Source organism: Bubalus bubalis, chromosome 1 (genome assembly GCF_019923935.1).
Source record: "Bubalus bubalis isolate 160015118507 breed Murrah chromosome 1, NDDB_SH_1, whole genome shotgun sequence".
Lineage (NCBI taxonomy): Eukaryota > Metazoa > Chordata > Mammalia > Artiodactyla > Bovidae > Bubalus > Bubalus bubalis.
This window is the reverse complement of record NC_059157.1, coordinates 32,665,544-32,677,706: the sequence shown is the minus strand read 5'-3', so window position 1 is coordinate 32,677,706 and position 12,163 is coordinate 32,665,544. Positions and strand designations below refer to the sequence as shown.

Genomic DNA, 12,163 nt, shown 5'->3' with positions numbered 1-12,163 from the left:
ATTGTCCCTCCAGCTGATTCTTCTGCAACTCATTTCCCCATGTAGGATGAGGTCTGAGTGACAGGCTACACTCCCTGGATAGACAGGTCTATTGACTCTCGATGGTGTCTTCATCTTGGATCTAAGACTCCTTGTGTGTAGCTGATGGATCAGCCCCAGGATGGTGAACACAGAAGCTTGTGGCACCATCAGTCCTGGACAGGGTGGGTGGTGGCACCATACTGGTCTCAGAGATGGACGTACTTGGGTCTCAGGGCTAGTTCTATCACTTCCTAGCTATGTAACTTTAGGCAAGTTTATTAATTTGACAAATATTTATTGATCACATGCTCTATACCAAGCAGTTTTCTGATGACAGTAATATAACAGTGATCAAAACAGACAAGATCCTGGGCTGAATGGTATATACTGCCAGGGAAAGGAGATAGACATAAGGCAAGTAAACAACTAACTAAAGAAGATTATTTCAGATCCCAGTAGACACAACTGAAGTGACTTAGCAGCAGCAGCAGCAGGGGCTGTTTTGTTTTGTTTTAATTTTATTTTTAAACTTTACAATATTGTATTAGTTTTGCCAAATTTAGAAATGAATCTGCCACAGGTATACATGTCTTTTAATAAGGTGATGTGATAGAGATTATGGTGAGGGAGGGGGAACTACTGAATTTAGATGTGGTCACAAGAAGGATCTAACTGAGGACCAGTATTTGAGAATGGTTGTAAGATGCCTGCCAGGCACAGATCAAAGGTGAAGTGTTTGGGCTGGAGAAACAGTACATGCAAGACAGAGGACCAGGAGGAAGACCAGGGCAGCTGGAGGGTGGTGGGTGAGGGGAGACCATGGAGGATGAATTCAAGCAATAGACCTTATAAATCATGAAAAGACAGTGCACTTTATTCAGATGTGATGGGGAAGACATAGGCAAGGTTGAAGCAGAGGAGGGACCTGATCTGATTTTCATTAGAGAACTATTGTTCAGTCCACTGGGAGAAGAATTGCTGGCAGAAAAGAAGAGGAAGCGATGAACCCAGTCAGGCAGGTGTAACTAGAGTCCTTTCCCTCAGCCAAGGCATCACACCAAGAGCTGGGTCATAACTGGACCCAGTAATTCTGACTGCATCCTACATTCAGCTGTGTTTGCATATCTAAAGCAATTAAATTATTATTTATTATTTACATATATGAGAATTATTTATTCTTGCAAGGAGAATCCTATGGACAGAGGAGCCTGGTGGGCTACAGTTCATGGGGTCACAAAGAGGCAGACACAACTGAGGCGAATTAGCATGCATGCACTGCTTGCGTGGAGCTCGCACTCTCACACAGAGCCAAGTTGCATTTGCTGAACAGGTAGCCCTACCTAGCCATGTATGCTGTGATCCAAAGAAGCGCTTCAGGTTGTGTCTGAGTAGAGCCAAGGAATGGCGGAACACCCCTGCCAGTGAACAGCTTGAGAAAAAAAAACAAGAAAAGAAGAAAGCAGGTAGTCTTTTCAAAGGCATTGCGTAGACTGGAGCAGAGAATTCACAGGGACCACTGTGTTTTAAGAGAAGAGTGGGAAATGAATCAAGAAAAGAAAATTGCAACCAGATTGTAGAGAGGGCTTAATGCCTGGGCCAAGGAATGTGGACTCTGTGCTGTTGGTATTGAGCAGCTATTGAAGGATTTTGAGCAAAGGAGTGACATGATGAAAAGGTATTTGGGAAGATTAATTTGACAGCTGTGAGTGGGGAGGGAGGTCAATCTAGAAGCAGCTGATATAGGTGATCTGCTATTGAGCCACATTTTGGTTTCCTTGGTTCTGAGTTTTCAAACTAAAATAACTTTACTAATAGGTAATAAAGTCCCCTCATTTTTGCTTAGACGTTTGCACTCTCTAATGATGTGCTGGTTTTATCCAGAAGTATGCTTTCTGGATCATTAAAATGAATATTCCGCATCTTGAAAAATTATTTGCCCTTTTCTCCATTCCCTTCCAGATTAATTGTGACAAGCTAACTTAAAAAGTCACAGGGAAATAGTGAAAAAGTAGGAAATAATGAAAACAAGTGAATGTTTTGCTAAGGAAATGTTTATTACTGTGGTTCTCATCATTATGAGTTAATTACAGGATCTCAGCAAATATCCCATTGTGAACTCAGAGGTGCAATATGTTTTATTTGAAAAAGTGAAATAGTGTTTTCCTTTCCAGTATTCAGTTGTATTTCCTGCTATTTTAAGACTACTCAGTGGTACCAATGTACTTTGACAACCAATTATCCCAGCATGCCTGTGCTATGTATTTTAACTGTAATGCTTCTTAAAAGCTTGAATTGCAAAAACAAAATTCTATCTTAATTGATCAGATGTGCATCGAGAGTTGTCTGAACACTATCTGTGTAATATCTGAATAACCCAGCTGACTTACAGGAACAGACAGAAACACCTGTTGGAATAACACATGCTTTCTTCAAGGTTCATATTTTACAATTTTTCCTCCAGATTTTCTTTTCTCCAGCATCTTCACTCTTGAGGGAGGAAGACATGTCACACCTGAATTCTGGCCATGCTAAGAATAAAATGTACCATAGTCCATCTCTAGGATTTCATATCCTGATTTATCGAGGATAGTAGCGATCTGACTATCACAGTTACCAGTATTGCCAATCTCCAGCTTTGCCCACGTCATCTTATTCTGGCAAACATGGTTCGAAGCATGGTGTGGTCTCCATTCTACAAGCAAAAGGCAGCTTTGCAGAGTAAGAATTCTCCATGTTAATGTTGCCCTAACCTGTTAACTACAATTCAGTGTTGAAAACCTGATGTCTGTGATTGATTCAGGCACAGGGCCATTGTTTAATTTACTTTGGTTTGATTTTTTTCCTTCACCCTCCCAACTGGCTTCTCTAGAGGAGGAAAGTCAGACAGTAGTTACTGCTTTGGAAAGAAAAGATAAGCTGAACACTTTGGAATGCATTTTTCTAATGCTCCTTCTCCAAGTGTTACATGACTGTATCAAATTTCTTTTAGACTTTGATAATGAGAAACAGACAATTCAGTAGAAAATACAACCAAGAGATTTGCAGTAATAGAGGATTTCAGAAATGCACATGGTTCTAAATGGCACTGAGATTATGTGCTTTAGAGTTCTGAATCTTCTATTTTTTCCATGTTTGAGTAGGCACTATGGTTGATTATCAGGTTGAGGAGGGCAGGGGGCTTGCCTGCTCATTATAAATGTGCATGTGTGTAAAATTTTCACACATAATATAATATTTCAAAGTTATTTTTATGGCGACTCATGGGTCTCAGAACTTAAACAAAACTGCTGATCATTGGCTCCAAGAAATACTTAGAAGGAATTATAGTTTTTGTTTTCTTTCTTTTTTTTTTTTTTTTACATCCTATGGAGTCATTTGCAGACTTTTGGACTACAGATCACATAATGTTTATTTATTCAGCTGGCTTTGGAGATTTAAGCAATATTTGGAGACACACAAGTCTTTGCCTTGCTTAATAAAAAGAATACTCAACGGTATAGGTACAACATTTTTATATACAAAATGTCCTTGCAAACAGAGGTTAATATTGACAAAAATGTAATTTTGAAATTAAAAATAAATAAAACAATCCCAGAAAAAATTCATCCGGCATCATCTTTCTTAAGGAAATTTTAGCAACCCTTAGGTCTCCTGTGCTATAATGCTTGAAAATACATTATTAGGTTTTCCAAGAATACTGTAAGCAATGCTTGCATTATTCTGCTCTGATCAACTACAACAAACAAGGCCTGGGTCACCTTCTAAGAATAATCACTTACCAGAAGAAGTGTTATTTTTTTGGTATTATTAGTAAAGATTTATATCACAGAGTCAACTCATTCTTGTCTATGAGAAAAGGTAGAATAAATATTTCATACCTGCGGCTTTTGAGGAACATTCTGCCTTTCAATCCTGAGGCAGGCTTTCAACATAGATGCCAATCAGAAGTCTTTAACAGATGTAAAATGCATCTTGCCTTCTTGTCTTTGAAAAATATAAGGATCTCAAGATGCACCTGAAATATTCATTATGTGGACAATATTCCAAGCAGAGCTGGAACTTGCTGAGTGTTTCAGTCACTATTTATTTATTCAGATTTTTCTGTCTTTTTCCCGCATATTGTTAATACTTCCTAAGTCTGTGACTTGTCAAAATATCTTTCCTTTGTAGTATACTTACATGACTAAATTTACTGAAGCATTTAACATCACAAATAATTTCGTTTGGTTAGCTTAACAACAGTTTAATTGAAGAATATATTTGTGCCATGAATCATTTCCTTTTACTTCTATTTCTCCTCTTTTCCTTTTTGCCTGCCTCCCCCTATCAGTTTAATAAAGCAGAGGCTCTATTGAGAAATCAACCTTTCAATGAGTTTCTTTGTTAACATCTGATTAGTAGAGACGAATTTCATTGTCAGTAAGATGACAAATTTGTACAGTTTTATCAGTGGAATTTCTATATGGGTTGCTAGAATAAAAGAGCTTAGAATCATAGAAGACCACAAACATACCATTTTGCCCTATACTGGATTCCCTTGTAGCTCAGTCAGTTAAGAATCTGCCTGCAGTGCAGGAGACCTGGGTTTGATCCCTGGATTGGGAAGATCCCCTGGAGAAGAAAATGGCAACCCACTCCAGTGTCCTTGCCTGGAAAATCTCATGGACAGAGGAGCCTGGTGGGCTGCAGTCCACGGGGTCGCAAAGAGTCGGGCACAACTGAGCGACTAACACTTACTTACTTACTATATTTCTTATGAAGTCCAGTAAAACATTTAAATGTACAGTATATCATTTCCATTTATCAGATGATGTACTAAAACATATTTTCAATTTCCCTTTTCCATCACCTTTTACCAATATCCCTGGTTTCCTTTTATTTCAATCTAAGCTTTTTTTAAACTTTATAAATGCCTTCCTTTAAGAAAAAAAATACTATACATACAAGTATATATTAGATTGGCCAAAATATTCATTCAGGCTTTTCCATAACATCCTACAGAAGATGTTATGTGCATATATATATATATATATATATATATATATATATATATATATATATATATATGCCAAGCCTCCTTGTCACAGTAAAAATGATGGCAAAATGAGTTTTTCAGGACTTATTATGTTCCAGGCACAGTAGTAGATAGCTTCCTTTTTACATGTTTCCTCAATTTAAATGGAATAAAAAATATGTTTTTTATTAATTGTTACTTCATTATATTATATGTAAAACTGTAGTGTGTTTCCTTTATTTTTGTTACTTGATGATTTTGATGACTGAACAGTCGTATCCAGTTTGGATCAATAGATCTCTGTGTCCAGAGGAATAAAATATATGAAAACATCAAATAGATTTATTTTGTTTGTAAAATAGTATATCCCATTAGAAGTAAAGATGATCTCAGGTCCCACTGAGTTGGGATAACTGAAGTTATCACTGGCAATAAGTAGAGGTACAATCAATACAAATTTAAGCTCAGACATTAGGAAGAATTTCATGTGAATAATGTGTTTCAGAAATATGAAAAATGTTGGCAAGTTTCTGAAATCTTTATACAAAATTGTAAAATTGTGCCTATGGGGCTGATTTGTATATATTCTCACCTATATGACTTTTTAAAATATACTACTGTAAGCCTAGTTTAATAATTTAGGAACCTGAAAAGAATGGAGGTCGGAAGAAAGTTAACAGTTCAGCTAAATATGTTAATTTAAGCAATACAAAGATGAATTAGAGTGCTGCTATGACAGTGTTTGTTCCTCTATTTGATTCTTTTTAGCTGAACATTCATACTTCAAAGAACTCTAAGCAATGCATTTTTAACAAAATCAGAATGACTGTTACTTTCAGGAAGATTTATTAATACTGACTACTAGATAAAAATGTCAAAGACAGTAAATATCATGCATAAAAAGCATAAAGAAATGCTACATTGGTTTGAGGACAAATAGGAAATGTAATTTACAGTCTGAGTAGAAAATGAATTTCTAGTAATGTTAGGCAAAAAACAAATTATGGGCAAAAAAAAGTGAATGGTTCTCATGATACCTGGATAAAAAGGCAAAATTGAAACAAATTTGGATTCTCCGTGATATACAAACAAGGCTGACCCTAAGCAAGACTGTGAAGTGACTGCCTATTCTTGACGTTGTTCCCTAGATACCTAGCCCCCCAGAGCCTTTCTCCTGGATCCAGGCATCTCTGAGTACCTGGCCACAGACAAGAGTTGTTATTTTAGGTTCCTACTCACAAAATCTTTTCTTTCCTGACTTCCATTCTTTAATGGCAAAGGTTCTCAAACCACTTTATCATGCTTCTCTTAAGGATTTATATATCCCAATCTATTTTTCCTTTCCAGTTGAAAAAGACCCAATGATATTTAATAAAAAATTCTTGAGGAAGAACAAAATACTAATTAAAGTATCACTAACACAGCAATTCTGGGAGGAGGTGATGGCACCCCACTCCAGTACTCTTGCCTGGAAAATACCATTGACAGAGAAGCCTGGTAAGCTACAGTCCATGGGATTGCTAAAGTTGGACATGACTGAGTGACTTCACTTTCACTTTTCACTTTCATGCATTGGAGAAGGAAATGGCAACCCACTCCAGTGTTCTTGCCTGGAGAATCCCAGGGATGGGGGAGCCTGGTGGGCTGCCAACTCTGGGGTCACACAGAGTCAGACACGACTGAAGCAACTTAGCAGCAGTAGCAGCAGCAACACAGCAATTATACACTAAGCTGAGCAGTGAACAATTATAAAATCTAATAGTAATGTTACAGATATATTCATTTATATACATTTAGCTGCAAGCATGATCAATTCAAAGCAGCAATAATAACCATGTGCCCTTCCCCAGATTTCAGGAATTCTAACAATTTCCATGTGAATCTGAATAGCAGGAGCATTGCAAAGCTCCCAAGCATTGAGTGGCTGTCAGATGTCTTTGTAGAATACCGATTTAGAGTTTTCAGTTAATTCTGGTAACATGCTAATATTAGTTTATGAATAGCACCTTCTAGCTACTCAGCAAATACTAGTGAGTATCTATTAACCTCTAGAAATTGCATATTATTCAACTGTAAGAGTCAAAGATGAGTTTTCTGTCCATCAGACTGAACTTGGAAGTTCCACAGAAGTCCATAGGGCATGCTTTGAGCTGTAGGGACCCAGCACAGCTCACTGATAATGAGCTGATAGGGTCTGAGGCTGTTCCCAGATAGAAATTACATTTTCGCCCTGGTTCTTTTGGGTGCTAATGACTATAAAGTTGAAAACCCCAGGCTACCAAGAAAAAAAGAAAAAGAGAGAGAGTTATATCTCAGTAAGTTTCAGAGATCTGTCTGACCTTGCAAAAAAGCACCTTTTAATCAGGCCCTTGTGTGTGCGTGTGTGTGCGTGCTAAGTCACTTCAGTCTTGTGCGATTCTTTGCAACCTTTTCGACTGTAAAGCCCACCAGGCTCCTCTGTCCATGGTATTCTCCAGGCAAGAATGCTGGAGTAAGTTGCCATGCCCTCCTCCAGGGGATCTTCCCAACCCAGGGATCAAACCCAGGTCTCTCGCATGGCAGGCAGATTCGTTACCAACTGAGCCACCACGGAAGCCCACTATTCCAATTACTTTGCACAAATGGTTTGACATGTTCAGATAAGTAGATGTTATCAGAGCCCTAACTGAGTCATAGAATTGACTTGCTGCAGAGCAAGTGGTGGAAATAAATGGAAGATGTTGCCCACTAATGTGACATTGATAATTCAAAGTCATGGGGAAAAGGAGGAATATTGGAATATTGGGGAATCCTCAATGCTCAGAAATCCCTTAAGTGGAGCTTTCTGTGATTAAATGGCTCTCACCCACCTCAGTCAGTGTTTTCCAAGGGACATCCTCCATTTTTCCAAGACTTTGAATGGTGGTGCTATAAGTGGTGCTTATAGATAAGAATGATTGCATTAACTTCACTGAGCAATGAGATGGACTCTTCCGTCTGTTGACTAGTGATGAGCTGTTTAGGTATCTGCTTGGACCACGGGACTTAGATCTTACTAGCCATTGTGGGGAGTTAACTGTTATTCCGTTGATAAATACTTCAAGGAAAAGCTTTGTCCTGAACCATTTAGATGGTCTTTCAAGGGAAGCCAAGGACAGGTGGGAATGTGATTACTAATTATTTTCTTTCCTTCTTTCTTATTTTCTTCTGTGGCTCTCTTTGATGACGCTGGTCATTCTGAAGGAGACAAGCAGGCAGGAAGACATAAAATGCATTTTTCACCGTTGGTTTTAGACACTAGATTTTCTGATAAAAATTCTAGTCTGGTTGACCTTCAGTGCTCTTTGTGTTTGATCATGGACACCCTGACAGTGGGGTCATCCACATGCCTACACAGAGGATGGTAAAAATGAGGGGTTGAAGCCTTGCTAAAGCACTTTCCTCATTGATAAAATTGGCAGTGACCTTAATCAGTGACTCTCTAAGCTTTTTAGCACTGACAGAAATAACTCCTTTTTTTCCACTCTGTCTATTTCCATCAAATGCTTTTTTCCTCTGATCTTCAGATACGATACGTGTCCCTGGGTTTGTTGAGCTTTAGAAATCTAGTCACTTCACTCTTCTTTCATTTGTATTATGATTCTTATCAGAATCCTCCTAAATACATCTTTAAGGAGACTTGATTGGAGAAACCTCAAAATTGTAGAGACATATTTATCTATAAACATAGAAATTCCTCAGTGTAAGGCCATTTTAGATGATCAGTTACCACTGTTCATAAACCTTGAATTTATATTCATAAAGAATATAAATTGCTGTTATACACTATATCCATTTTCTGTAAATCTTAGTTATTTTCTAAATATTTCCAAGAAGTATCACATTACCCCAAGCTGGAAATAGTTTTTGCAAGAGTGAAGTTAATAGTAAATGATTATTTTAATTCACTTAGTATTTGGAAAACATAATGTTGATTGCATGGCTAAACTCAGTAGCCCCCTCAAGTAATTACTTTCTATAAATTAACATGCTATTTCCCTCTTCTGTAATTTTCGAGAAATCAAGCTATAAACTATAGCTAGATTGCCAAACTCACAGTCATTCTAGAAGTTTCTAACATGCTCTGGTTAACTATAAGGTGATCAGCTGTGTGCCAGTCTAAGTCATAGTTAGGATGGACTGAACAATCAGACGAACTTCTTTACTTTTGGGGTGTTTATCTTCTATAGATGCTGCCTTGGGTTGTTTAGTTGGCATAGAATTACACTTTAATAAAAGTCCTACAGTTTTGAAAGAATGAGAAGTCACTGACAACAAAGTCAGTTTACAACTGATAACTTTAGGAAGGATTATTGTTCTAATGATTTACTCTAATGTAGGACACCCAGGAAGGTTGAGTCTTGAATCATTGCTTAATATTAAAGATCTCTCAGATAGAGGGCTGCTTTTTAGGAAGCAGAAATAGTTCACCAGGGACATTAAGTGCTATGAATTTTTAAGCAAATATTTAGTATATTCTCTGCTGCTGCTGCTGCTAAGTCGCTTCAGTCATGTCCAACTCTGTGCGACCCCATAGACAGCAGCCCACCAGGCTCCCCCATCCCTGGGATTCTCCAGGCAAGAACACTGGAGTGGGTTGCCATTTCCTTCTCCAATGCATGAAAGTGAAAGTGAAGTCGCTCAGTCGTGTCTGACTCTTCGCGACCCCATGGACTGTAGCCTAACAGGCTCCTCCGTCCATGGGATTTTCAAGGCAAGAGTACTGGAGTGGGGTGCCATTGCCTTCTCCAAGTATATTCTCTAAAGGCATATAATTATGAGCAATGAAGGACAGTTGTTATCATTATATCAGGGCTAAACAATTACAATCAAAAGCTATTGTGTTTACTTTGATATTGGCAGGCCTCTGAACTGATAATTCTCTATTGTGGTGTTTGATTAATTAAAAATAACCAATTGAAAACTTTGATGACAATCATAATTAATATTAAAATATATGTGTTCATATCCCCCAGAGGTTATAGCAACTACAAACAGTAAAATCTTCTTCAAACATGATTGGCCAATGACATCATTGGCCATATGGTGGTACTGGCCATTAATTATAAAGATCCAATGATACTCATTGGGAATAATGAAAGAATCTTGATGAGAAAGAAAGCTGACAGAGGTAACAGAAGAGTACTCAAGGCTGCAAAAAGTTTTATGCAGAGCTGCAGACGAGAATCCTTGTATCTGAAGAGGCAGCATGGTGGTCTGGTACAGAAAGTATGTTTCTCAGAGTCAACCAAAAGGGGTTCCCATTCCCCTCATCCAAGGTGACTTGCAAAATATCTAACTGCCAGTCTGTGCACAGGCACAGATACAGATGCTGGCTGTAAAAATCCGTGCTGATGGTCATGTGTGATGGACAGATATCAGGTTAACTCCACCATCCCAAAAATTTTTCTGTCATCATCTTTGCATCTAAGTCAACAAACAAATAACACTTTTCTACTAACCCTACTTGAATTTCAACAGACTCCACTCTTGATCACAGCCTCCTCCATATACCTTTTCTCTCTTGTCTTTCCCCAGATTCTTCTGAGCCTCCTTCCTCCTCTCTCACCTACTCCTTCGCTTGCTTTTCCCTTTCCCGTGACTGTGAGGCTGACCCCCGTCCCTCCCTGTTTATATTCCACACTTGCTCCCTTGGCCATCTCATCTGACTCCATTGCTTTAAAATCATCATGTCTCACAGACTCTAGCTTCTTTTGCCTTTGATCCTTGGACCAGATGGGTTTTTCTGCTACAGATCCCCAGAGTAAAGTCTGCTCCTTATCTTGGATTAATATGACCTTTTGTATTGGTTTGTCCTGATAAACTGGGAACTTCATGAGGGCTGAGCTCCTGTTTTCCTTATTCAGTGCTGAGTCCCTGGGTCTAGCATAGAGCTGGGAAAATTTGCAAGTGACTCAACTTCTAGCCCACAGGTTGTACCTGAATTCCAAATCCTCTGAAACTGTTCTACAATGAAACTGAAATGTATCCATCGCCCTCCTTCCTGTTTCCACTGTGTTCAATGTTTGTACTTTGGTCACTTGTTGCATTTACCTGGATCACCCTCTGCATCCCACCCAACATTTTTAAGAAATCATACTCTTCATTCTCACCTGAAGTCCAACCTCGCCCATAAAGCTTCACCCAGTCTTCTTGTTCAAAGTAACCCACCTCCTGATTCCCATAATATTTGATCTACACCTCTTCCATGGCACTCACCAATTTGGGATGTTTATTACACTTTTTTACTTACCTAATTTCCTTAGGGAAAATGTAGTGCATTATACATTACCTATCTCCTGTACCACCTGGTACATGCAAGGATACTTAGCAATTGTTTGTTATGTGAAGGATTAAGTGAATGTAATCATTTTATAATTATGTAGATAAATGCATCATAGTATAGTGAATATACACAGTTATAGTAAAATAAATACAATAAAACAATTTTCACTGTAAAACAATTTTTCTATTTTGTACTGTTTCTCCAGGCTTGGACCACAACCAATAGCTTCACTTGACAACTCTAAAGCACAAACTGCCACAAAATTGAGGGAGAAGACAGCTTTTTGGTAAGTTGCATGTACATTTTTAAATCTGATTGTAATCAAAAAGTCTCCATTTTGTTTCAAGCCCTATTTCTTTTTTTTTTTTTTTTTTTGATGTCCTACTGTGTTTTCTTAGAGATTAGAGGGAGTAGATGGAAAGAAGTTTTCAAGGAAATGATTATTTCTTAAAGACACTAGCATGAAACCTTTCCATTTGGACACAATGCTGAGGTGGTTGTATATGTTTCTCAAATAAATTTATATTTTGTGTACATTTGATTGAATATAACATTTAGGAAAATGTGTAAGTTTTAACTGCACAGAGCTCAATTCACTTTTCACTGAGTGAGCACACTTATGTAACTGGGACCCAGTTAAGAAACAAAGTATTACCAGTCCCCCTACTCTGTCCCCCACCTGCTGTGCCCCATCTAGTCCCACTCCCTCCCCATCAATATCAGTTACAGCAATGACCTTCAAAACTACAAATTAGTTTCCCCTACTTTCAAGCTTTATGTGAATGGAGGGACGATCTTTTTAAATGGCTTTAGACTAAAGACAA

General features: G+C 38.1%; 1 protein-coding gene across 1 annotated transcript in view; it reads left to right on the top strand.

Annotated features, from left to right (window-relative positions):
• TENM3 (teneurin transmembrane protein 3) overlaps positions 1–12,163 on the top strand; it is a 1,064,917-nt gene that overhangs the window by 171,128 nt on the left and 881,626 nt on the right. Inside the window, exon 3 of the mRNA XM_044938509.2 lies at positions 11,545–11,625. The gene's annotated coding sequence lies outside the window, so the exon portion shown is untranslated. The remainder of the gene's footprint in view (positions 1–11,544; positions 11,626–12,163) is intronic.